This window comes from Athene noctua, chromosome 5, assembly GCF_965140245.1.
Source record: "Athene noctua chromosome 5, bAthNoc1.hap1.1, whole genome shotgun sequence".
Lineage (NCBI taxonomy): Eukaryota > Metazoa > Chordata > Aves > Strigiformes > Strigidae > Athene > Athene noctua.
In genome coordinates, this window is record NC_134041.1 from 66448539 (window position 1) to 66470650 (window position 22112).

The 22112-nt window shown below is 43.6% G+C and overlaps 1 long non-coding RNA gene across 1 annotated transcript; it reads left to right on the top strand.

Moving 5' to 3' along the window:
* Positions 1 to 1400: 1400 nt before the first annotated feature.
* On the top strand, positions 1401 to 8780 carry LOC141961541 (uncharacterized). Its single transcript, XR_012633775.1, has 3 exons — positions 1401 to 1459; positions 6100 to 6272; positions 8351 to 8780. It is a non-coding gene; the product is annotated as an uncharacterized LOC141961541 (long non-coding RNA).
* The last annotated feature ends 13332 nt before the right edge of the window (positions 8781 to 22112 follow it).

Consider the following 22112-nt stretch of genomic DNA (forward strand, 5'->3'; position numbering starts at 1 on the left):
TTTTTTTTTTTTTTTTTTTCCCTTGCATAGGACAGTAGCGATGTGCTGCCTCTCCTGAAACGGCCTCACTGTGTTGGTGCCATTTGTGACAGCAGGTGGTGAAATGGAGGTTGGGGCAGGCCTCCCCCTCGCATCTTCTTGTTCTTAAAACTCACGCCATCTTTTTCCTAAAACCGGTTAATACCTGTCTACCACTTGGTAGGTCTTTCCTGCCCCAGGGACCCTCAGCGCCTGGGTGATGCCGTTGGTGGCTGCAGGTCCCCGACTGCTGAGGGGGGGAGCTGTTGGGGTCCTGTCCTGGTGGTCATGACCCTGTTCTGCTCCTCAGCTCAGCCCAGCGCCCAGGACAGCACAGACCTGCCTCATTCATCCTTTAGCAGCAGAGGTAATGCAGGAAAAATAGGAAATAATAATGTAGGAAACTATTTTCTAGCTAAATTTAATGCGGACTTGCTGCTGCTCCCTGTGTACCGTGTAGCTCCGTTCCTCTGGCACTGAGGGGACAAGGAGAGATTTCATTGTGGTGTTAAACCGTTACCCCCGTCAGGCACGACTGGGAAGGTCCCTGCATCCCGCACCCTCCTGTGCGGGACATCAGCCCCAGCCTCTGCATCGAGATCAAAGGGAAATTTTTTTTTTTTTTTTTTTTTTTTGGGGGGTGGGTGTGTGTTTCTGTTTCCCTCAGCCTGGGGACATTTCAGAGTCTGTGTTAGCCCCAGTTTTACAACAGCTTGGTCCCTGGGCAGTCCCCTGGCCTCGATGACCAGGCTGCCAGTACATGGAAACTCCTCTGCAGGTGCCAGCTGAGCAGGTCTACACTGAGCACACAAGGAATAATGAGCCTTTTTAACCTTGGAAATTAAGCTATATCTGAGCTTAAAATTATCTGAATAAACCCTTGTCTGCAGTTTAAAATGCTCTTAAAGAGGCCAGTGATATTCTTAATACTTTCTTCCTGCAAATATAAAAATTTACCCTTTCCCCTTAAAAATACATCCGAGATTCCTGGGCGTGAAGTTGCCCTGATTAGGAAAATGTTTGGGATTATATTGGTTTCCATTTTCAGCAATTTTTCCAATGTAAATGTTGGATTTATAGTCTCCTGTCAGACATTGTGTAAAGGGAATAATAATCACATACTAACATTTTTTTTTGCTTTACAGTTTAACATAAATCTTTATAAGAGTTTGCAAGTAGCGAAATAACCTTTGGCATGAGGCACTTAAGAGGTGATGTAAAACCCTCCCGCAGCCGAGGGGAGCGGCACTCGGGTTCGGCAGACACTCAGAAAGGCTCTTCAGGTTCCCTCGACTCTCTCTTCGCAGACATCGGTCATCCATCACTTTATTGAAATTCCCTTTTCTCTTTACAAACTTGCTGCCGGTTCATCCCGATACTCAGTGGGAGGAAAAAGAACAGCTGGTATGTCACGAGCCTGGCAGAGTCCTGCGAGGCAGAGGTAAGGCTGGATTAAATTGTCCCTTAGCATGAGAACCGCCAGGTAAATGCTGTTGCAGCTGCCTACCCTTAATAGATCGTGTTGTATGCAAGTTATGTAACAGCTTTGCTTATTTATCAGCCCTAGATTTGTGTCAGAATATATATATAAGCCACAGTGGTCTGTTAATTTGTTGTAGTTCAGCACTCCTGTACCTATATACACAATAAAAAAAGCTTTTCAGCCTTGCTTGATGACTTAGCAACAGCTTTGGGAATTCTGGCAATAAACGCTTGCTGAGATTTCCCAGTGTCGTAGCTAATTTGAATATAAGTTAATATGTTTATTACAGGAAATAACAAACTTTTTTTTTAAAAAAAAATAATTTCATTCTTTACCAGCAGATTTTCATTTGCGTTGCAAATTATTTCATGAATTTTCTCCAAATGTTTATAACCTGTTCAGTAAGAACTACTTTTGTGCTTAGGGTAATGTCGAATCAACTCCGAAGGAGAAGTGTGGTAATTTCCTTCGGAGGAGTGAGTACACCAGTGTGGATTTCCACAGAAGCAGGTTTGCAAAACTGTTTTACGCCGAAGTTAAGCAACTTTGTAAACTGCCCAGCAGTGAAAAGTTATTGCTGACAGCTTTGAGAGCTGGATGAGCCTTCGCTGGCGTTTGGGGTTGTGTCAGGTTTGTTCTCACCTGGCAATTATGCAGAGAGAAGTGCTCATCACCAGCCTATTGACACATCACTTGACCCTCCAACTATGATTTTTAGCCTGTGCTAAGCAGTAGAGTTATTAGCTCGCAAATAAATCGTAGAATTCTTTTTGCTGATTTCTTTGGAGTTGGTATTTCCATTAAAAAAAAAAAAAAAAAAAAAGAAGAAAAAGATTAATTCCTGTGATGCAAATGTTCTTAACTTATAGAAAACCTCTTTAAAATGCTGCTAAGCATTTCAATAGCTCCTAAAATGTTGAGGAATATTCTTTCACGGTACTTCAGATGTACTCTATGGTTTGCCTTCCATGATGTATTGATCTTGAGAAACAAAGGAGCCAAGAGGATGGAATCCTTCCTCAATTGTGGGGTCCCACTCGTCTGAAGCAATGCTGAGAGACCTCTGTCTGTTGGGTAACGGTTGGATTAATTCGAATTCACCCAGACTGGCTTCCCAGCTCTTAACTTGGCTCTTTTCTTACTCCTGTTTGAATCAAAAGGCAAGTGAAGCTGCCGGCAGGGCCGAGGCACAGCCACGGATCTGTGCATTTAACAGTGACATGGTTCTGTTCTTCCAGATGAGAGAAACATGAGAAGGAAACTTTCTCTCTGTTGTTCTTCACTCTTGGGCGGCTTTGCTCCAAGCTAGGAGGTGTTTCTGAACTCTTACTCACCCTTTCCAAGGTGGGTGGGAGCTGGAGGCCAACCACGGGTGCTCTGCTGAAGGCCAGGCAATGGGGATTTTGAAAGGCTTTTTCTTCTCAGCACCCCTGGAGCGGCTGAGAACTCTTTCCATGGAAAGTTTAGGCTTTGGCAAAACACAAACACGGAACAATTTAAATTCTCAACTTGAGGTACGTGGGCACAACAAAGAGAAAACCCAGAGGATATAGGAAAGGAGGGGAAAAAGCTTAGTAGTAAGGATCATAGAATTCAGATTTGCTTGTGGGGTGGGTGGGAGGTTGCGAGAGACTGAGATGTCAAGTGACGGTCCCAGAGCTGGTTTGTGTCTGTGCAGACCTCGGGGACGAGCTCTGCGGCCGTGGCTGGTCCGGGGGGTGTCACCCAGGGAAGCAGGAGGCTGTTGAAGGATGCACCCCCCCGCTGCTTTGCAGTTCACTGTCAAACTCCTTAGAAAAGCCTCAGAGGGGCAGAGGGGGCTGAGCTGGCCCCATCCTGTAGCCGTTTGTGGCTCTGTGGTGTCCCCAGCGCCCGGGCACACGTGGCTAGTGAGCTGATGAGAGGCCTTTCTGCCCCAGAAGCTGATGCAGCAACAAACCTGTGGGACCAGAGAAAAAACCCTAAAGGTGGGCAGATGTGCTCATCAGTGGATGCGATGAACTTAAAAAGGCAACGGGAAACTTCCTGAGAAGTGGGGCAGTGCCAAAAGTCTTCCTGAGGCCAAAGCATGGAGACCTGCTGTCTCCTTCCCGTCTACCAGAGCTTTTGTCTCGTCACAGGAGAAAACTTGGCTGATTTGATGGAATTTATTGATGACAAACCCATTTGAGTCGTCTCTCATCTCCAGGTTGGGGTGTTGGTGCTTGCAAAGCGTTCTTCCAGCATTTGGGAAGGGGCTGAAGTTAAACAGACTCCCCTGAAGACTAAAAAAGCAAGACTTGCATAGTATTAAATAGACTTAAAATGCAACCTTGCACGCAATGTCTGATTTCAGGGGTCCCTCTGCTGCAATGACCACCCATGAACAGGACGTAGGCCACCCCACAGCAGGGCTGAGAGGAAGGGGGTGCGTGCTTGGTGCACACACGCGTATTTGGGACCGTGACTTTCCTCACATCGTGGGTATTTCTCCCTACTGTTCATGTGAAATGCAAATCCCAGCAGCAAACACAAGACGGAGGAGAAGTAAGGTGCAAAAGTGGTAAAATCCCAGGAAAGAAGATTTAGAGTGAAAGGGATGTGCCCGTATGTAATGGGGCGAAAACCAGGAAGGTTTAGACAAAAGCTGAACTTTTTCAGAACAGAGCTTGTGGAGAAGTCACCGGAGACCTGTGTTTAAAACTGAAAATAAGAGGGAAAAATGCTCCAAGAAAACATCCACCGTGGGTGCTGAGGCCGAAGGCTGCCCTGGGGACACTGCCCTTGGCTGCTCACGTCCCTGCTGCCCTCGCGGTAGCTCTCGTGTGGCGGCAGCAGGAAGGGGCTGCTTCGTCATCAAACTGGTTCGACGGGTGAAAAATGTTTATTGCCACGGGGTTTCTCTTCTGTGTCTTACTTTTTGCTTAATTAAAACACCAATAATCCTTATGAGATAACTTACTATTTTTCTGCAGACAGCACCAGAATGCTCTACTCCTATCTGTTTACAGTGTATGATTTTCATTGACTATTTATTTAAAAAAAAAAAAAAAAACGAAACAAAACTAGGACTTTGTTGTGCTGCATTATAGAATAATACACTTAACAAAGAAACTCCAATCATTGCGAGATAGATTTTGTGTCCTCCTTCCCCTATATTTCCTACCCACACTGCACACGCTTAGCGTTGGCTCTGACTCTGCTCCAAACATCAGATGCAGACATTTAAAATTCACAAAGCCGCACAGGATTCACACTTGCCTGTGAGTAGCTGGTTGTTATTAAAAGTATGTTCATTGTGAAACATTCCTCTGGTGTTTTAAAGCTGCCAGAAGCCATTTCTGCCTGCTATTGTGTGATAGTGATAATATTGGAAACAACGTTATGATGTCTGCGGCCTTAAAGGCGCCGCAGTCTGTCTTTGCGCTTGTGCTTTGATTTTATTCAAATATATTTGTAAGAAATACTTATAAATGTCAGTGGCTGCCGTTAGTCATCTATCTCAGATGTCATGTTGAAAGGCAAGAGCTTCCACCCGCAGGATATTTGGGGGGTGGAAATAAAGTCTCATAGTGAAGGGGGAATTGGGGAGAGTAAGGGAACACCTGAGGCAAAGCCCTGTGTATAGGTAATTAGATTAACTTTAAGGCCCTGTTTAATTTTAGAGCTGTTCTCAACCTGGGGAAGGAGCAAAACCGGGAGAAACAAAAATAAATAGGCAGGTATAACTGAAAACACTACTTGGTCCAATTACCATAAGACATATTTCCTGTTGGAAAATAACATAATTAATGGTGTATTGAACTCAAAACCTCTTCTGTGGTAGTTATTAAATTCCATGACATTTCAGCTTGATTAACTTTTTAACAGATATGACTTGGGGCCATTACAGGAAACCTTCTGAGGTGGATGTGAGATCTGATGACCTACCCCACCAACAGTCCCAATTATTCAAACTGAAGAAAATGCCTTATAAAACCTCATTAGCAGAAAGGAAACCTATAAACCTATTGACGGGTCTTTTTTTTTATTATTATTATTTAATGTTGGCTGGGATGAAGGGATAAGATGTGGAAGAAAATATCCTCCTGCCCTGGCAGGTAGAAGGAGAGCAACGAGAGGCTTCCTGAGCTCCAGCTCTAACTCTGCCTTGATGCTGATGTTTTGCAGGAGTTAATTATGACTTCTGTATAGGGTATGTATTTATAGGGAGTTATTCCGTTCTTGAGAGTACCCCAGCACTAAGCAGACCCCCTCGGGGGGGTTGTCAAGCTCACAGCACAAGGGCAGGAAGAAATGCATGTGCAACTCTTAGTATTTCCCACCTTGATATTGGAAATATTCTGTATATTTTGAGTGAAATGAGGGGAAAGCCATGCTCATCTCAGCATTTCCCACTCTGATTTCTGATGGCACTTGCCTATACTTTCTAGGTTACAGAGCAGCAATATAAAAGTTTTAATTCTTCCTATAAAAGGAATAACATGGTAATATTTTATGGGTTTATTTCAGGGGTTTTTTTGGTCTAAACTTGCTGCACAAACCCCCTTGGTGTAACAGCTGTAAATAACTGCTGTTGAGGGGATGTTTCCTGACTCTGTCACGTTTGGCTATTGCAGGTCTGGGGCTTGATCCTGCTGCTGCCAGGCTCACCACCACGTTCCCCGTGTCCGCCCAGGTCTGGTGCTGTGGGCTTCCAAAGATTTACCCACTTACAAAGCTTCACGGAAACAAAAGAAGAAAATGTGGCTGTAGCCTGAGGGCCTTTGTTGGAAAACAATTACAAACCGTGGTATTTCTATCAAATATTTGGGGAATGTATATGCAATTTCCTTTGGGTGGGATGTTGTTCCTTGATTCTTTAGGAGCTTTCTGTGCGAGGGATCACAGATATATCCAGCTACTTCTAATATTGTTGGTCTCTTCACCACACAGTACGTAGGGAAAAGTAAAATAATCCAGGTAAAAAAAGTTAATATTTGAAAAATGAAATGTTTACAAAATACCAAGCCCTAATGTGAAACAAAACCAAAGAACTAGAGCTCCAAACCAAAGGGAAATTGGCTGAGTTAATGGGTGGTGGTCAGGGGGATGGTGAAATTAATTTCTAGTTGCTCTGCACTCCAAACTACCAAAAGTGAATATAATGAAGGATTCACAGAATTTGCTTTTGTCTTTCTGTAAAGAAGAAAAAAAAAAAAAAAAAAGGCTGCTTAAATCAGTAGTGTGCTTGTTATGCATATGAAGACACAAAGGTTATGAAAATATGTCACAATCTCCTCAATTCTGTGATTTAATTAAGATACGCCTCTGAGGAAAAGGAGCAAAAGGGATGCTCGCTGTAACTGTAATTGATAAACTCGCCTTCCTTTTCTTGAAGGTGCGAAACACCAGCGGTAATAAATGATTATTTAATAGCATAAAACGTCAGGAGAGGAGCCGCTGAAATCTGTTTGGAGGAAAAAGAGATAATGCCAATTTTACCGAATCTGTGAGAATATTAGTTGAACAGCGTAACTGGAAGACCCCAATACTTTACAAAGACACACCGGGGCTGAGATCTCCAGAGGTTTCTGACTGACCTCAGAGCATAAATAGAGGAATTTTTCTGCCAGCACTTTTTCCTCTAAGTTCTTCTTGAGCAGTGGAAGTGTGTCCCAGCGGCCCTATCGCTGTTATCTGCAGAAATATAAAAAGATATATCGCCATGCTCCAAACCAGATCCTCAGGGAACACGGTAATCCCCAGTCTGTCACTGGCCTTTCTTGCCATCAGAGTCCTTTTCCCAATTTGATTAATACTAAGTTTTTGATCGAAAAAAAAAAAAAAGTGGCAAGGCAAGTTCTCAGCTGTTCTGACTCCTTTCTCAGCTGAGACTTGTTAAATTTTGTAGGATGCTCCAAATCTTTCCTTAACCGCTTCGTAATCTTTTGCTGCCATTACAAAGGGATACAGGTGTAATTTTTTTTTTTTTTTTCAAATGAAGATAAAGAAATTAATAATTTCCCATTTAAAATAATAAAATGTTCGTATGAGTTCCTACTGGAGCACACCTTTGAGCTCGCATTCTAGAACACAGCCTCAGAGAGCCTGAGGCTTTGCCATCGGAAAAAGTGTTGGGTCTCGTTGGGGGGGTGAGCCCTCAGCTGAACTTAGGGCTCAGCCTTACCCACCAATTCCCTACGTAATATGGAAATCGTCCATAGTTCAGAACCTCCCTGAGCCTTCTCTGGGCCATCCTTGTTAGCCAGGGAGCAGAGGCACGCACACAGGGTTTGTTAGTGTTTGCTTTCTCTTCTAATAAAAAAAAAAAAAAAAAAAAAAAAAAAAGAGATTTGTTCTAGCAACAATTTCTTTTTTTACAGTTAAAACAATCATTTCTCGCTATCAATACCTTATTGCCAGTCTGAACTGCTGAGAGATAATCTACCAATAATGCACTAATTAGTCTTACTGCTGCAGTATCTCAGATAGAGGCTGAAGAGCCGGAAGATAATTAGCATTTAACCAATTAAGCTTGTTGCAAGTTCATGAAACACAGCCCTTACATTTTTTTCCCTGTCAGATTCGGAGTGAATGCAGTAATTTAACAGCATTTTCTGAAATAAGCAGAAGTTGGTCAAAGAGATATTTTTTTTTTTTTAATTTTAACAGCGGCTATGAGATTTCACCTTTCCCTCCCCGCTGTCTTCCAAGCTCCCTCCAATTTCTCATTAGACAACATTAGATTATAGTTGTTAGATTATGGATCTGACCTCAGGTAACCCCACAGTATTTCTTTCCACATATCCTTAATGTAAAAACATAGAAATATTACTCTGTGAATTATGATGAATTTCAATGTGGTTTCTCTTCCCTTTTTTCTTGCAGACTGTGGCCGTGTCCCAGCTGAGCAATTCCCGGAGTTGCCGTGGCACCTTGGGTTGGGTCCCCCAGGACAGAACTGAGAGGTGCTCACCTTTCTGGAAGAAGAAAATTATTAACAAATGATTCGTGAGTGTCTGAGGGGGGAAAAGACCCTTCTTGGCTGAACACTCCCACCTGTGCTTCTGAATGCAGAGCGCTCGTATGACGAGAAATCTGAGATAGGTTAATGTTTGTGCTGATTACTGATTGACTTACTAATTGCGACTGATTTTTTGTACACCAATTGCGTAGCCTTCACGTACACATTAATCTTCTTGTCTAGTGATCATTTGTTGTGATTGACACGGGGACTAACTGTCAGGGTTGCCGGGATGACCCATTTTTAGTGTGAGATGATGATTCAGACAACACTGGGGGGGACCTCAGGTTTCTTTCAGCTGAACCCCTCACATGGGTGAAACAGGGGCAGAGGGTTCTTTGGTGGAGGGTGAGGGTCAGCTTCAGCATCATCATCATCAGCTGTGCAGGGAGTGCTTTCCGGTGGCACCCACGTTGAGGGACGCGTCACACCTCATTGTATGCATCAAAAAGTTTGATTTGATGGTCAGGTGTGATCCTCTGAGAAGAATTCTTTGAATGTTGGATTCTGGTGTATGAAGATTTTCTTTCCAAATACCACAACTCGTGACTGTGGTTATCTTCATTTGGGATTATTCCTTAGAGCTGTTGGTTTGCAAATCCCGACGGATGTGCTGACCTGGTAGCAGCACTTTAAAGCCAGTTAGAAAGGAGAGGTGGTCGTCCTGTGACTGGTGTGGTGTCAGCCAGGCCTGATGTACTCAGAGACAACACCTGGGAGCTGGGGGAGCAACCTGGGGAGCGCCGGGATCAGCAGTGATGGGTGGATCTCGGTGCTGGCACAGCCTGGTGCTGGAGGGTCTACAGCAACTGTGCTTATAAATGAGCCTTGGGAAAAACGCAATGGCTGCGTATATGAAAACCTAAAACCTGTATAAAAATGTTAGCTCAGAAAAAAACGAGCGATGAGGAATTACGGGTAAATTCACAGCCAGCTCAAACTGCTCCATCTACGGTTGTACATCTGGAAATGTCCCACCTGAAGGCCTGCGCAAGGAAGCCCGAGGTACGAGCTTTTTCTTTCTGTGTTGGTTAGTCGCCTTGTTGCTGCAGAAACTCCACTGGTTTATCACCCACGAGAGCAAACTACTCTTTCATCTGCTCTTCCACTTGCTGTAAACTCCTTTTCTGCATGCGAGCTGAGGGAAGAATACCAAGAGACGGCCTTAATTAAGATATGCTGGAGCAAAGCTAATTTTCAGGGTTTATTTATTTTTTTTTTTTTTTCAGACACTGACAGGAACACGTTACAACTATTATACAGTCAGGATAATTGACTTCTATTTAATGTGGTAGTTGCTTACAAACAGCCAGTCAAACATACCCATGTAAGCAGCGAAGAAATTGTTCAGAAACATTATCACTAATTCTTGAAATAAGTAACACTGAGTATATCGCTTACAGTCCTATCACTTTGGCTGAGGAAAGCAGGTGATGATTTCACTGTGTTGTCTCTCAGTACAATGAACAGGCTGTAAATGGCTCTGAAATTTGAAGAAACAAAGTACTCGGTGTATTTTTCTATTTCTTCAAGCCTGCTGTTACGTTTATATTTTATTCTCATTTTATGTGGACAGTTTATTCCTCTGTATTTCTTACTGTTTGTGGCAGTTTTGCTGAGCTTGCCCTTTGCTGTGCCCAGAGGAGCTGTGGCCAGGGCAGAGCAGGATTCTCTCACCTTGAACGTAACATTGCGGGGAAAATAACAAAAACTTGTTTTACACTTCAGAGAACAATTTAAATACATCAGCAGCGGAGATCATCTAATAGCAATATTTCACATTAAGGATTTTTAGCCTTTCTTCAAACAAGTTTTTATATATTTGAATATAGTTTAGCAATCACACTTTAACTTGTATTTATTTTGGACTATTTCATGGGCAATGCTCACGGCATAGAGAGGCTGTCAGACGCATTCACAGCTTCTCAGGGTGATCACAGTGGGGATAAAAGCATGCTGAGGAGAGAAGATGGAAAATATATAGCATATATATGGATTTTTCCTGGTCCTGACAGGGCTCTTATTATTATTTTATTTGTATGAATCTTGTAGGCGCTGGAGGAGCTGATCCTCTCACCAAGGTGGACTAGTTAGCAATTTAGGAGGAAATGTGCTCCTATCACGAGGGATAAATGTGGTAATTCTTTCTGAGAGCTTGGAAATTACCGGGGAATGATGAGCAACTGTAATTCCCTGGAAATTAAACATGTCTATCGAGCGAGATGTGTGCCGTGCCAGCCGAGGTGGAGGCCGGGTTGTCCTGGCAGGGGTGGAAACTCCCTGCTCCTGCCTTGCCCTGCTCCAGCCCCACTCCCGGGTATCCTACGAGGGGGGCGATGGAGAGATCCCTCCAGACCCCACTCCTGTGACAAGCGGCAGAAGAAAGGTGTTTCTCAAATAAATTTGATTAAAAAAAAAAAAAAATAACAAAACCCCACGATGAATCCATGTGGCTTTTGGAGCTGAGGGCATCCATCAGCCTGCACGATGAGGAGAGAGAGCCCTGGTAATCCTCAGTGGGACCCTCTGCAGCTCCCCCCCCACCGCGAGGGGGTTTGTAACTCCTCCCGTGTTTAGGATTCACAAGCTGCATCTAGATAAACTGCTATTGCATTTCAAAAGTCAAGCTCTAGCGAAGCTGGGAGTTTGCTTCTGAGGCGGGTGAGGGGCAGGAGAAGGCCTGTCAGGCATGAGACACAAGCCTTTCTGCCTCGTAAGCAAGAGACAGCCAAAGCTATATGTTTTGTAGACAAGCAAAAGAACCCTGACAAGCTATCTGTAGGCAAAATATACTGGAGAGATTTTTTAAAAAAATAATATTCTAGATTTTCTTCATATATACTTTCTGAGTGACCTGTATTAATTTTTCCTACAACACTGAATAATTAATTCTTACTCAGAAAGCTTGAATTAGAGGCTGCAAGCTTCAAGCATCAGTGCGGTCTGGAATGAACCCTCTAATATTTATCCTGTATTTATTTCAGCCTTTAGCATTCAAGTAATGCAGTAGATAATTCAGAAGAATATATGATCAAATGCAGCTTTTCAGCAAAGAGGGCAGCCAGTGATAACAACTCCTCTGCTGAAATAACCTTTCATGATGTCTTTCCCAGGCTGTTGTCTGACTTTTCCTTTAGCTCTACTTTTAATTTGATTCCGAGCTATAAAAATACCAGCCTTATCTGCTTTACACTTGTACAGAAATCCACATCTTCAAAGTGTTGTAGAAACATTAATTAATCCATTCTTGCTGCATGTTGGAGAGCAGGAGTACCCTGGCCCTGTTTTAGAGACAAGAGATCTGAAAAAGTAGAAACTGGGGCCTCGATCCCAGAAGTCCTGAGCTGATGCAGTTGTTTATGCCTCTAAACATGCTGGAAATGTTTTTCCAGCACCTGGCTCATCTTGTGTACTAGGTGGACAATTGATGTACCCGTGGTGGAAAACCTTTGGTATCGCCTGTGGCATCGCAGTGAGGAGCAAAATCTGTTGTCTTTTGGGACTTGGGAGCACCTTTGGGCTTGTTCGGAGCCCAGGCTAAAGCTGGAGCCAAGGTCTGCATCTCACACGAGAATATTTACTGAGGGTTTATTCTGTTCAGAGCTCAGCATCTCCACGTCTCGCTGGGTAAATGAGACAGGGTAACCGGCTCCTGTCCGAGCTGTAGCGTGCTGTCATCTTCATGGTGTAGTGGCTGGTGGATTGGGTTAAAATCTGCCATTTCCAGCTTATTTAGGGAGAAAGTGCTGTTGGGGAAAAAAAAAAAAAAAGACTATCAAAATTAATGAAGAGACTGTTTCAGTCTGGAACTCCTGGTGGTTAAGGTGATAAAGAAGACATTGTATTGCCCTGCACTTCTGCTTCAAAATTATAAAAAAAAAAAAAAAAAAAAAGGGCTCAAAGTGCCAGCCCTTTGTTGACATCAGACAGCTGAAGGCTGAGCAAGGGTCTCATCAAAAAAGTTGAAATGAACAGCGTGCAGAGTTGAGTATAAATGGATTCAAGAGTTTTTGTGGTTATTTAGGATTTCACAGTGTGGCACCTGAAGCAAAATCTTAGCTTCTTTTTAAATGAGAAAATAGTGAGTTAAAGAGTAGAGCAAAAGAGCGTGACATTAAAAGCCCTCTATATCTGCCTCTTTCTGGTGACAAAAGTCCTCTGGCACCCGTGGCACCAGCATATCATCTGCAGAAGCCTCATCTGACAGATGCAGCTCTCCGTCAGGAAGACTCCGGCGCTTTCCAAATGCTGGTACAGAAAAGGATGTCACAAAAATTGTATTTCTGACACGGGTTTCTGTAACATGCCGATACTAAACAAAGATACTCTGTCAAAATCAAATCCTCGTCAAGTTTCCATGTAATCTTGCCCGTGACCCCTGCGTCTCATTTGCCGGGGGGTCGGTGGAGTGTGGTGGGGGTCGAGGTGTGTGCCATGACCTGCTGGCCCTCCCTGGCACGTCGCGTCGGTCTTGTCGTGCTCTTGCGTGTCGGAGCAGCAGGATCTGCTCTGTCATCCCAACAGCGCAGCATGAAAACGTGTCAGCTGGTTTGTTAAAGTGTCAGGTAGGAAAAGGAGAGCGCTGATACCCAGAGCGTGGTAGGTATGTAAAGAACGTAAGAAAACCATATGCATTATTTATCTATTAATCTCTAAGTGACGTAAGAGTAGAACCGAAAATGTCTTTCATCTAACATGGAAAGGCATGTTCTCTTCCCAGGAACGTATCTTTTTGCCTCTCGTTCCTTTCTTGGCTGTTTCTAGCTTTTTTTAATGATGTTGTTTCAAGAAAACAGGTACGTGCGGGCTGCCTTAATTATGGATTTAAAATGGAACCGAGTGGTGAAGCAGAGCCTGTATGTTCCAGAGCAATATTAAATGCCACAAATAAACATCTCCAGGTACTGTCTTGAGGGCTTGATCTTGTGACCACCTGAGGGACACTATTTTTTTTTTTTAATAGGAAATAAAATCGCAGTGCTAAAAATTCCTGCACGTCGGAGCTGTTCGAGTCACTGCGGGTGAAGTTCATGTCGGCAGTTACTCACCTCTTATTTCCAAGGGCTTGGGACTTGGGTATAAAACTCATCTCTACGATGAAGCTTTAAAATCTCAGTCCAAACAAATTTCTTAGCTATGCAAATTAGAAGTAAAGAGACATTGTATCGTAGAGGTGCCAGAAGTGTTTGAAAGTGGCTGTTTCAAAGAGAGAATTCATCAACTTAATTTGACCATGCAGGAGCGCGATGGTGAGCGGGTACAGTACGTTGGGCCGTTAGCATGCAGGATAGAAATGTAAACTGCTTATATCTGTCATTGACAGATGGTTCATTTCATCGAATACCATAAGAAAGTGTATGGAAAAAAAAAAAAAAAAAGAAATCCAGAAAGTTTCTCAAGGGGCTACGGGTGTGCCTTGCACAGAGCATGGATCCACGTAGGGTGATCAGCACAACAACCGGTAATTCATGCTGCTCTCTAATTGCAGCTCTTGAAATGAGTTGTGTCTGTCTTGCTTGTGACTTTTCCTTTTTCTATACTTTGCTAACGTTATTGTTTACACTGCTTTGTTGGATTTAAATGATTGCAGGAATATCAAGGCTGTAAGAATGAAAATGTGCCGTATATCTTCTAAGAGTGACAAAATTTGTTTTCTTTTATTGCGTGTTGGAAGTCTGGAGTTTCTGAGTCGGGATAACGTTTGTATTTACTCACCTATTGATGAGCATAACATCCCAACCAGGTGTCTGAAAGGCAATTCCTTTCAGTTTTGATCTTGTAAAGCTGTTAATTAGTAGGATTGATACAGACCTAATGACTTGAGACATCTTGTCCCACGCACGCTGTCCTTCTGTTGAACGTTTAATGTGTTAGTGATGCTGGGGAGACTTATCAAAAACAACAGGAGGGGAAACCCCCAAATTTGAATGTGAGTGATGTAGAGAGGCTTGCTGGTGAAAGCTCTTGAGAGTTAAACTCTAATGAAAACAGCTTGTGCTCTGGAGTCTTGCGCTGAGGTAACAGAAACAGCTACTCCATCCTACGGTGAAAGAGGTCTTGATTCTCTGATTTCTTAGCAGAGCTAAGCAAAAGGCTGTTTATGAGCTCTGCAGAGGCTGGAAGGAAGAGATGATGTTGCAGATGGAGTGACACGCTTCACTCATAAGGCAGAAGTAGCAATACGTTTATGGATAGAAACCATCAGTTTGGCAAAGTTTGATAGTAACTGTGGCTGGTTTCACAAGATCCGACGGCAGGGTACGCTTGGTGATTCGCTGCATAGAGGACAGGTCAGACAAAACCGTCAGGGAGATCCTCCCGTTGAGTCGTGAGGCTCAGAAAGGCCCCTCTTGTGTTGTAAAACCCTTCTCAGAGGGGAGTTTAGGTGCAGCTGGATCCAGACTTGACCAACAGTTCATGTCTAAAGGATTCTAGGTGCACAATCAATCCTTTATACCACCTAGCTGAGAGTTCAAAGTTTCAGGACGCTTATTCCCAATTCACTCACCGAGTGTCTGACGTCTGACGTGAGCCTCTTAATTTCAAGGAGTAGCCTCAAATCAGCCCTTGGCTACTGTGTTGTTTCTGTGTCCCCCGAATCCACACGACCAGGCGCATCCGTTACGGCCACCACTGGTGGCTGTGGCTTGGGCAGGGTTATGGGAAATGCAGGTCAGGGTGGGAGTGGGGGGAAGGACACGGTCACAGATGAGCCTCAAAGGAGTCATCTGACCAAAGCTGTTGCCAAGAAAAAATTGAAAAGGAGCATGTAGCTGTAGCTAGTGGGCCTTACAACCTCTCGAATTCTCCTGTTGAAAAATGGAGACACTTGCAGAGACACTTGCAAATATTAATATTTGCACTAAATTTAACATTTACAGTTGTAGTCTAAAGAAAACGTCGGTGTCGTTCCAACCTTTCCCCTCACTAACAGAGCTGGCAGGGGAAAGCCAACGCCGAAGGAGATGATAGATTAGCCATTCAGGCAGTATTTCCTCAATTTTCTTAATATTCAGTCATGGTGTCTGATCACCTCTGGAAAACTATATATTTTTTAAAAAATTTCACGGCAATGCAGATAATTGCCATCAAGTGTGTTGTCAAAACTCAGTGACAGCAGGCAGAGAATTGGACAGGAAGATTTACATCCGCCCACTTATAACGGAATTATGAAAAACTTAAGACTAAGTTTACCCTGGAACAACGCACTTCACAAAACTCTGCAGCCCTGACGTGCCTCAGAGTATGTCACTGCCGCACAGTGACTGACAAATCAGCAGCTTTTCCTCATCAAAATTCATTCAAGGGGATGGATTAGCTGGTAAATGACTACAACCACCTTACTAGACAAAGGCAATTCAAACGTGTATCATCAGTTTTACGGGAGGAAACTCTTCAAAACAAAAGGATTCTCTACATTTTGAAGTCAATACCCTGGCACAAACTTCCTCAGGTGACCTCTATGTTCATGTTTTTCTCCAGCAAGGATGCAGGATTTCAGCAGTCATTCGGTTTTTCTGTCTATAAATGGTTTTTTTTTTTTTAACTCAGTGCTGTAAAACTTCAGTTTCAAAGTGAAGAAATGAATGCGAACTTGGAAAATGTGAGTGAAGGAGAACAATAACCCATCAGGGACCTGGACCGAGCTGACCAAAGGTGTCAGGGGGAAATGTAAGTGGCTCCCTGATTGCAGGAATGCCCCGGGCAGAAGAGGGTGGGTGCGTCACCCACCGGTGCGGTGAGAGTCGCTAATGCTGGCTGCTAGAAACAAAACCAGTAATGGTGGTTAAAACTATAAATGAACAGAAACTATGTTCTATTTATTGTCCTTTTTTCCCGCTTGCAAAAAAAAACACCTCACAAATTGATATTCCGACTAAACCTGAGGACACCTGCCTCTGGTAATGACGGAATTAAGCCAATGATCCTTTTATTGCTTTGTTCTCAAGTCTTTATATAATTCTCCTTGTATTTTTCCTGTCATTGCAGTATCTGAAAATCTTCCATTTAATCAGTGTGACTGATTTCTCTTGTAAGTTTGTTTTTTTTTTTTTTTCCCCTTCTTTTTAGAGAGAGACATATAAGCTGTAATTGTCTGATGTTTCTAGGTTTTATTATCTCTTCAGTATTTAAATAGGGATTAATTATTAACTGAGTATCTGCCAGGGAAAAAAAAAACAAACCACTGTTAGAAGACCCCACCGAGCCCAGAAATAGAGGTAGTTTTGTAAGTGAGGTGGTATAAAGATATCCCTGTAGCAGTTTCTTGCTGAATGGATGCACTAATTGAAAAGTCGTGAGGTGGTGGAAGGGCAGGCCTGGCGTGGTTAGAAAGGTCTGTGTGTCCTGGAAATGGCCATAAAACTCTGAGACCCTGCTGGGTGAAGAGTGAAGGTCTAGTGTGGCTGTGAGGACAAAAGATGGTCAAACTCCTCACTCTCGGTGGATTGTCTCCAGGCAAGGCAGAGCTTTGCAAGTCACTTAATCAGCTTTTTTTTTTTTTTTGCTTGTCCAAATGTGTGTTTCGGTTCAGCTGCACGTAGGATTTCTTGGTGAAGAGCAGACTTCTGATACTTGCGGGTTTTTTCCACACAAACGGCAACCCATTAGGCTTCCTTTAAATGGCTTTCAAGAGAAGATACTTGCCAAAAAAAAAAAAAAAAAAACCACCAACAAAAAAACCCCATAGGAAATGATTTAAAAATAAAACATTTACTCATACTTTGAATTTCCAGGGATATGTCATGTAGTGGAAAGAATGGGGAAATGTAGTGGAAAGAATGTGAAAGGAAAGCTCATTTCCCTGAAACCATCAGTTCTTGGAAGTTAAGTTCTCAAAACAGTTTCTGATAATATTAAATGTATTAGGGCCAATGCGGATGCTTGTGTGATGAGCTCTGACGTTGTGGATCTCTGATTCAGAGGTCGTGAGGGCAACCCCGAGCGCCCTTGCGTGAAGTTGACCCTGTGTGGAGTGAACCCAAAACCTCCTGACATCCCTTCCAGTTGGAACTGCTTTATGACTCTCTGTCCAAGAGAGATGAGATGTTACCGTAGTGCTGAATCTCTGTGTTAAATTCAGAAAATGTTATTTTGGTTTGTCAGCCTGCTGATAACTGAAGAAATAGGAGCTTGATTGTAGGGAAAACCAGCCCCTTAAATATGAAAATAATAGCGCAAAGCACGCCAAGCACTCGGTAGCAGTGTCTGGAAGTTTCCTGCAGGACACAACCTCCTCGTAGCAGAAAACAAAACAAAGTGCCCGTGTCTGCAGTCACGCGGGGAGGAGGATTCCACCGCTAACTCGGTTCCCTGGAACTGCCCGTTTCTTGCTGGAGCCGATTCCCCCCGAGGAGGCCAATCTGTACCTTTGCAGCCTGGCGTTGCCCTTCTCCCCCTTTCCTGCACCCACCCAGGCGTCGGCGCGGCGGGACGTCACCGCCCGATGGCGAAGGCCACCACGTGTTTGCAGCGAGCAGAAAGCCCGAGGATTGAGCCTCCTGGGGAGGGGGAAGCAGGCACGGGAAAGCAGGGGGGTGGTTAGCAACGCGATGGAATGTTTTCCCTGTCTAAATAATACAATATTGATATTTTGCTATAGATAAGTAATTTTTTAATGTGCTGACTCTGGGAGGGACGATGTGTTTCCTGCTGCAGATTGTCTTATTTTTTGTTGGTTTCTTTTTGTTTTTTTGTTGTGTTTTTTTTTTTTTTTTTCCCTACTGCTTTTTACATATCACATATAAGAATTCATGCTCCAGGTGATGTTCACACCTGGGACGGAGTTGGAATTGCCTCAATAACAGATAAGAGGAAAAGCAGGAAATAACTGTTTTCTTTTGATACCTCCTCTCCTCCATGCCCCCCTCTCCCAAAGAGAAAGCAGCGAAGGATTGAAAGGAAAAACACAGGCTGCACCAATCTGCAGCAGAGACAACAGAGAAAAGAGCTTCTTCTCAGTGATTTTGCCATTTCCAGGAGGGATTCCCTGGCTGGAATAGAGTGTTGCTGGGCCTCGTCGCTCCCCCGCTGCCAGCGTATGGCCAAGTTTTACTTCTCTTCCTCTGCACTAATGACACGTTAATTACTGCACGGTGGTGTTGGTCCGCGATGATGAATCTGAAGGTTCTAGATTTGCTGCTGGCCCACTTTGTGTGTGTGTGTGTGTATGTGGGGACATCAGGACTATGGAGAAGTTTGTGTACGTGTGTACGTACGTGCACAACTCGCCTACAGCACGAAACCTGGGTGAATTTTTAACAGCTTAAAAGAAACCCAATCAATAACAAACAACTCGGGTTGCAGAGTCAAAACAATAAGGAATAAAACATGTCAGCACTGAGGTTTTATTCCCTTTTTAAGTGTTTTCTCTGCTTCTGAAGCCCGGATGAAACACTTGGTCTCCAGAAGGTTGGAAACCCCCAGGAGACCCGTCCCCAAACGCCTGACTCGCCGCTGCCTGGGGAGCGGGGCTGTTTGCTGTTTCTGTGCAGATTGCCTGTTTCATCGTGAAGGGTGCTCTCTCTCCACTGAAGTAATTTTGTGGTTTTTTCCATGTGTTTTTATTTTTATTTTTTTCCACAGGAGAGATGCACGATCAGCAGGGAAGGGCAGGTGGCAACAAGGGCTGCCAAGTTTCGCTCGTAGCGTGGCCTCTGCGTGGCCAAGTCATCGGGAGGGAATTTAAGACACCAAAAGGAAACTTCAGAGCAGGATATTCTCTGCTGGGTGCTTGGAAAGGAAACAGTTTGACGTTGCTCTCCTGTATCACCCCAGCTCGAGAACACCAATGATTGCACGAAGGGCTCCCTGGAAGTACTTATGCACTTGATGGAGTCTGGCTGGTGCTTAAGTACTTGGTTAAGTTGGCACCTGATGCAGTGAATACAGAATTTCTCTGAGGGTAAGAGCTGAATATTAAAAAAAAAATAAAACGCCCTAAGGTAAATAAAATTATTTCTCACGGGCCTTTTAGCTGTTGTATGATTCCAGTGAATAAAGCCACTAAAATGACAATAAAGATTTTCTTCCCTTAGGTGATATTTTACATCAGTTGCTCTGATGGCCATTAATTTATTTTATATAGTGCTTTTGCTAAACTGTTTTTTTTTTTTTTTTTTCCCCTTTTTAAGTGGTATTTTCAGTGCAATGGAGTAAGTTCTGAATACGCCAAGGTGGGGTGGTTTTTTTGGTTTTTGCGGGGTTTTTTAAGCACAGAAATGGCCTTTATTTTCTCTGAATGAGTTGATCATTTTTCAGCTCATGACGACTAAGGGCCAGAAGTGCTGTGACAAGAAGCACGGCGTTTATACCCACGGGTCAGATATCACACCAGTTCATCATAGCTCTCTGTTCAACGTGGACTTGGAGGGTAATTCACTGAATATTATGGCCGAGTCTCGGGGTCTGCCGAGCAGAGGTGAAGTTTGTTACGTGGTGACAAACTGTGACCCGTGGTTGTGCGACAGACTCACCGCTCTGTCCTCTGGAGATGAGGGCAGGCGAGGTCGGGTCTGCTTGGTGCTCATGAACATGCTCAAAGTTCAGTTTCTGTGGTATAATCCGACATGCAACCCTCTTAAAACAGTCTGTTGAACCAGTTTTGCCCCTGGTTGTATCGATGGTGTATACCTGGAGTCGCAAAGCCCGTGAGCCAGCCCCAGCCGCCTCTTGCTGTCCTTACGCCAACCTCATCCTTCAGGGAAAAGCACTTGTGTAAGAGGAACCAAAGATACATCAGAGAGGATAAAACTTTAAATCCTGAAACTCTATTAGTGTTATCAGCTGGGGAATGTCTTTTGCTAGAATAAACTTCTCCTTTGTACAAGTTATTTCATATTAGGATGTAGGCTGGGTTTTCTCACAGCACTTTTGCAGTCGGTTTTGTTTTCCCGTTGGTTCACTCTTTGTTTGACGCCTCCTGTTTCCAGATCTCCACATATAGCGGAAGTTTTTCATGTGAAAATTATTACAACTGTAATTTGCTGTAGAAGTTTTAATTTCTTCAGTGGAAATCAGCCCTGGGTGCCCAGCACAATGACGGCAGAGGCAGAGCAATAAAATGCAATGCTCTCTTGAAGAGTGGGCAGGCAGAAAGGAAGAGGCGCCTCAGACAATCTTGTCTCCTGAAAAGGTGGGGAAAAAAAAAATAAATTTCTATAGCAAACTGCTTTTAGTCTTGAGAACAATTCACTATATCAAGAGCTTCACCACTGCAAGGTTCAGTGATTGTCACAGATATTTACAACCTGCAAGCAAGGAAACCGTCGCAGATGGAAGGTAGAAAAAAAGTACAGATGCATAAATTTAGCGAACGTACATCTGACCGACTGCGGGTGCAACTGCAGAGCACGCTCCTCTGAAAGAGAAGAAAAAAAATAGGAAGAAATATGGGCAGCATTACCCTCTCCCAATGGATGCGGTGACATCATCTAACGCAATTGCTTTTTATTTCGCTTTAAGAGACTTTTGCTTGGTTGCCAATAAGAAAAATGAGGGTTTTTAGGAAAAAGATTGTGAAGACGCTGTGATTCATCTCCAGGCAAATCTCAGATTTTTCTGAAGAAGTTTTTATTAAGCAGGATCCAGATTTTACCCTTTCCCCTCTTTTCCAAATTTTCCCTTGGGATATAGTCAGAAATTCTGAGCTTTAAACAATGCTAGTCCCTTGGTTTTCCAGCTAAAGGGAGCAAACAGTACTGCCCAGGATGGATAAACTTTTTTTCCATTCTTCAGGAGTCACTGTGAGCATGAACTTCATTTAAGTAACACTGTCAGAGACTTAATTTATTATCTAATTGACAGGAAATACAGCATAGGAAGCTGAGACAATGAAAGCAACTTCTACAGGAAATATTTCACTATGAGAAAACTTCATGGGAATACACCGGGGGCAGAAAATTGAGTTACAAATTAAAGAGGTAACAAATTCTTCATACATAACAATTCTACTTTTTTTTTTTTTTTTTTTTTTTTTTTTAATGCAGCTTGGGAGGGCCTGGAATTATTTATTTGGAGATGGGGGAGAAATAGGGGAGTGACTTAAGCAGAGAGGGCTGGAGAGGGAGAATAAAAAGGGAAGTGGAAGCTGAAGGGAAAAGAGGTGGGAGGGGCTGTGGGAATTAAGGGTGAAGAAATGGGTGAAAGAAGGGGAGTCATTTGTAAAAGGTGGAAAGGGAGAGCACGGGGCAGTGGTGTTTCTGAGCTCTGGGGTATCCTGAGGTGCGAAAAGCTGGAAGAAGCTTCACGCTGGGCTCTCCGAGGCCCGTCCCCTGCCCAGGGCAGAGCCCAGCCTTATCAGGGATGCGCTTGTGTCTCTGCAAAAGGTGTTTCTGCTGCAGTGAGGGGTTGTTTCCATTTCATTTTTATGCACGTTTTTAGGAGTTTGAGATCGTCTAATAGCGGCTGCTCTGTGGAGGTGTTACTGCTGAGTGCATGAGGATTTCTCACTTCCGTACGTGCTTTGTAAATGTAAGAAATCTGTTGCTGGATGAATTTCTGCCTCTTGCATGCTGTGACCAGGGAGAGGTTTGATTTACCAGCTGCTCTTTTGCAATTTTTCCTTTGCCATCGTTACCCCTGGGGATAACAGCACTTCCCCTCCTTCTGCCCTCCTCCAGAGGCAAA